Below are 5,705 nucleotides of genomic sequence, written 5' to 3'. Positions count from 1 at the left end.
AATTCTACAAGTGGTAATAGGCCAAACTAGTTCATCCAAACCATTGCAAAAAGAATAATTGTTATCTTGTATTATTGAAGTTTGCTACTCTTGGGGTAGAATAAAGGATGCTTGTATGTCAAAAGACTCTATTTATTTACATCAATGATGGTCCCATCAGTATAAAATGTAATAGTTCTTCTATAATACCAACATCTTGAACTTCATGGTTAAGTACAATCCCTTTTGTACACACCAAGACTAACCAAGCAGTTGATTCAAATTTATAATACATTTATAAGAAGAACAGAACTTCAAACTGTTCTCCCTTTTCAGGGTTTCTTTCCACTTTGAAAAATTTGGCTGTTTCCATATAATTCAGGTCAACTCTTCTCTAATAAGGTAGCACATCCTTATTTGTATTTTGAAAACTTTTCTACCCGAGGAGCTCACTCATCTTCCAGCACCGCATGACAGTAGTTTGTTGGTATTCAGAAGGTTTTCAGAAATAAGTCACCTCTTCCTTCTTCCTGGGCTACCCTTCTTCTTTAAAATCTACTGACACGTCGTCACCACGGTGACCCTGCATTTATGTGAACTATTAATTGCATTACTTCCAGCATCACAGCAACACACAAGTTATCCCAGTGTGACAAACTGACAAGTCAGTTAGTAAATCTGAACTGGAAACACTTCTCACTTATTAACATAGTTAAGTCCCCCAAACCAAATATTTAAATAATACTGATATCAAATTGGAGTGTGACTATATCGGTTCATAAAGTGAAGGGTGAAAACCTTATTTCATAACTTCCAAAACACATTTCATAACAGCCAAACCACTGAGATCCGTTGACAAAAAACCTTACCCCTCCTGGTCAGTATTACTGTCACTCTGTACCATGACATACTTACTGCTAGAGGTACATCATTAATGTGAAAACTAAGCAGGTAGTAGATTTTTAAAATAACGCCATAGTACAAAATTTAAGATAATGAGATAATAAATTATGGAGGAATAGGTGTGATTATAAGCCTTCATTCTAAGGTGTTTAGCTGAATAAGCTACTTCATTTAATGAATATGACATAATTGTGTAACAACCTTAGTGTTGTGGAATCAGATTGCCAAATCATTCGTATTTGTAGAAAATCAAATCAATTATGTCATTAATATAATCAAGGTAATCACATCGCTTTACATTTTAAATATTCTAAGAGAATAACAATTACAGATTGTTTTTTACTCCTTTGGAGTTTCTCAAAATTGCTGTGCCTGGCATAACTGAATAGAAGCCCTGATGGAGTACTGGTTGCACCTTGGGCTACTAACCTCCAGGTCAGCAGTTTGAAACCACCAGCCACTTTGTAGAAAAAGATGGGCTTTCTACTCCTTTAAAAAGTTACGGTGACAGAAACACACAGGGAAGTTCTACCCTGTCCTAACGTGTCGTTATGTGTCAGCATTGGCTTGAAAGCAGCAATTTGTGTGTGTGTGTGTGTGTGTGTGTGTGTGGTGTCTTTTTTGGAGGGGGGTGCAGTTATTGGCATATCTGCAAATATTCTTTTATACTTGGCCATGATTTCCTCTGTAAGTTTGCTTTTTGTCTTAGCAACAGCTGACCTTCACTGAGACAAAATCTCATACTTAAGGATTTTTCCATTTTAACTAATCTAAGAAACAATCTGTCAGCTTGTTTCTAAAATCCTTGATCCAGACACTACTTTTTTCCCAATGAGGCTTACTCTCAAGGGCATTCCAGACCTTGAAGTTCCCAGAGATGACTGTTTGCAAAAACAATTAACTAGCCCCATATAGATATTTTCAGAGTCACAAGGAAAGTCCTGTTTTAAGATACTCTTGGCTCTCATTTCCCATTCTACTTAGCAACCAGTTAGAACATTACACCTTAAAGTTCTTGGGTTTACAGTATAAATATAGCCATGTTTCCCAACACAGTGATGTACTCGTTTTCTCTGTGAAATTTCACATTTTCCCAGCTCATGCAGCTTTTGTGCTCAATTAATCTTCTTACTTTTACTGTAAATGGGGTCAGGCCATTACTCTATGACACTAGTGTGTGACAACATAGAACAGTCTATGTGGACATGTGGAATCAATTGGATTAGCAGCTGCATCTACTAGCATCCAAACATTTAGAAGATAACTTGAAAGGACAAGAAATAAAGAAATTAGGGAGGAGGGCAAGAAAGAAACAATAGTTGTATACTGTATTTTATGATCATTTTAAAATAATTTTATCCTGTATTTGAGTTAATTTCCCCTTAATAAGTTGAGGTAAATACTGTGTACATGAGCATAATAGTTTAATAAAATCAATGATTTTATTAATTATTGAATTAATTGTTGATAATGGAGTGTTTAAATTTGAGAATATTGCTAAGTAAATATTATTGATTCATGCTATAAGAACATAGATGGTCACTGGAGGATCTGAAAACAAACAAGCCTAATTTTTCCAAGCAAAAATATTTTAACCATATCTATTTCCCAATGATGAAAATAACTTAGTGATAAGATGGGTGTTATTTGGTCAAAGGATATGGGGTCACATCTCTTCTCCTTCAATTTCAGAACATAGAAAGAAACCCCAATTTCATACCTTGCCACAAAGCAGAGGTCAGACATGCCTCCACCGTTCATTCTTTTTTTTTTTTTTTTTGGTGGAGGGTTTTCTGGGGAAAACACACACACTATAAAGAACGGAAAACCTGCGAGACAAATTCTAAAAGGGTTGTGAGTCCACCCTTCATTCTTGCTTACCTTGTTCTGACAGCAGCCAGTTCTCTTTCAGCACTCTTCTCTCGGCTGTGTTCAAGACAAGACTCCCAACTCTGGGCATTTACTAGGGAAGCAAGCTCTCATCCTCTCAGCCACGTGGCCCTTTGGTCTCTGCCTTGTTCCAAGGGACCAGGAACCCCCCTGCTGTGCCACAGTCATGGTGCTGTGCCTTCCAGTGTTTCTGCCTCCACCATATCAGCTAGCGATGTCATATACTCTCCTCTCATAGTTCTTCCTTCTTGATGGTCACAGAATCCTCTCTCTGCTTTAAAAATGACTCGCTATACTCAGAAGGAATAGCCAAAAGGGATATACCTCCCCTATTAGAGTTTCATGCGTGCTGTGTGCATGATCTCACCGCGTCATTGGTGGTGGCTGCAAAGACACGAATAAAACACAATAGAAACCGGCCGCCCTCAAGCTGACGCCAACTCAGAGTGCCCCAGTGTCCAAGCAATTTCACTTCACCACGTTATCCAAGAACATCACACTTTCTGAGAGTTAGATAGTACACGGGTAAAGAAAAGTGAAGAATTATCTGGGTAATGCCATAAAACTCTTGTCTTCAAACATACTTTTTAGGACTGAAATATACATATTTGGTTGGAAAAATTCATCCTTGGATAGAAAAAAATGATTTTATTCACAATGATTTTAAATAAAGATACATGCATTTTAACTCCTTTTATGATGGGGGGTACTTATGGAGGAAGAACTTTAGGGAGACTTAAGAGATGTCAGTGTCGGCTAAAGAAGCATAGGATTGTCATTTTGCATTTTCAAGAACATGATTATGGCTTTTCTGCGAAATTCAAAAAATCTCTTGTAACAAGGGAAAAATTTACTTGATTGAGTGGTAGCAGACATAGATGTATATCAAATCATAACTGCTGTATCTACCAGAGAAATTTCATTGATATCCAGGGAAGACAAACCATTTAATACTGCAGTTGGTTTTGTGCTCAAATATCAGTGGAAATGTACCACAAGGACCACAACATTAAACCCTGTCCATTCTTGAATTTCAATCATCTGCTTGCACTAGCATCCTTTCCTTATAATAGCAAGACAATTTGGTTTTTGATCGATACATTTCTTTTTGAAGGAAAAAGAAACATTTATACCCTTAAGGAATATGAATATTATTTGTAAACCCACTCCTGATCTCAATATTTTAGAATTGCTGTCAATGATCCTAGCAACTGGTACAACAGGAGATCTATAGATGGAGCTACTCGCTTGTGCTAGACTAATCTCAAGATTGGCAGTTCCAACCCACCCAGAGGCACCATAGAGCAAAGAGCTGGTGATCTGGTTTTGTAAAGATTACATCCTAGACAATTCTATGGGGCAGTTCTATTCTATAATACATGCCGTTACCAGGGGTTAGGATCAACTTCAGAGCAACAGGGCTTTTGTTTTATTATGCAGCACATATGTTGTGCCCAAATGACATTGACATTGTGGGCACTGAATCCAAATCTGTCAAGTTAGCTAATGAATATATTGGGAAATAAACATGTTAAGAATTTCTTACTTTTGTTGCATCATTTTGTTGTCACTGTTCAATTGAATGGAACAAAAGGTTTCTTATAGTTGAGCTCTGGAGAACGCTGCTGCAGGAGTTTTGATGGGGAAATTGTACTTGTTGCAGGATACCTCTAAAAACCGCTGCAGGTGCAGTGGTACTCTGCGGCAAGATCAAGAAGTCAAGCTGATGTTACACTGAGTAATACAATTAATTTCCCTAAGTGTATAAGAGTGTGCTGTAACGTTAGCACATGCTCAGAATGCACAATGAATATTTTTCTAAAAGTGTCAGATCGTAAATTGGAAAATGAGACATTATACCATTTCATCTCGAATACCTTTTTAACTTTTCTTTAAAAAGTGTTCTTATTTTCAGTCCTGGTTGTTACCAGCAAGCTCCAAGTAACACGCACACATAGGAGAACTTAGACAGTATTCGCCTAACAGTAAACACTGCTGTTGTCATTCCAAATGCTTGTCTACATTGCACTCTGATATTTTTCTACTCAATTGGTAATGTTGCAGATTGGGGCGACAGGCAGTAAGGGTTATGAAATGACAGGCAGGTTATTTAAGAGGGTACTCTGACATTCAATGGCTGTGGAAGAAGGGAAAGAGAAAGAATGGGCAAAACGAAAAATAGAATTATTAACAAAGAGCTTTGAAACTAGAATAGCATTTGAAATTGCCCCAAATGGGAGAGCTGAGGCTGATCATGCATACCAGCCCTGTAGGCATTGTCATCATGAGTCAGAATTCACTCCATGGTAGCCGGGTTGGGTTTTTGATTCAGTCATTAGGAGTCCCTGAGTGAAGCAAATAGTTAAGCAGTAAGCTACTAATTAAAAAGTTATTAGTTTTATTCGGATAGAAACACCTTGTGCTCACGAATGAGGTGGGATTTTGGAGGTGGTGGTTTTCTGCAGTAAGGAAAAGTCTTGAATTTTGCAGATAGGTGATGGCTCTCAGATAGCTACATTCCCAGCAGTAAAAGGGAGGATTCTCTTCTGTGCCAAAGTGGAATATGAGCAGTACACACCATGTACAGTAAAAAAATGTTTAACTTTTAAACTTTATGGTATAAAAGGTTCACTTTGTCCCTTGGATTATGATTGCCACTCTTGAATTTTAATATATGTCTTAAACATCACAGGTTTTCATTTTATCTCCTGCATTTTTTCTTCCCATACAGAAGTGAAAAACCTGGGCCTGGCACAGTAAGTTTATAGTAATCACAGAAAAGGAACAATCAGTTTTCTGTTCTCTCATTCACAGCACATCCTTAGTATTATGTTCAAGATATTGGAACTCCATTTTTAATCCCATTACAAAGAGCAGGACTTAGAGACCAAAGTCATCCCCAAATTAAAATATTTCACCTAAGAAATTCTTGT

The 5,705-nt window shown here is 37.4% G+C and overlaps 1 pseudogene; it reads right to left on the bottom strand.

The window, feature by feature from the left end:
* Window positions 1–2,666: 2,666 nt before the first annotated feature.
* On the bottom strand, window positions 2,667–2,745 carry LOC142442056 (U7 small nuclear RNA; annotated as a pseudogene).
* Between the last annotated feature and the right edge of the window lie 2,960 nt (window positions 2,746–5,705).

This window comes from Tenrec ecaudatus, chromosome 2 (assembly GCF_050624435.1).
Source record: "Tenrec ecaudatus isolate mTenEca1 chromosome 2, mTenEca1.hap1, whole genome shotgun sequence".
Lineage (NCBI taxonomy): Eukaryota > Metazoa > Chordata > Mammalia > Afrosoricida > Tenrecidae > Tenrec > Tenrec ecaudatus.
Note: the sequence above shows the minus strand (reverse complement) of the source record. Positions and strands in the feature narration are given on the sequence as shown.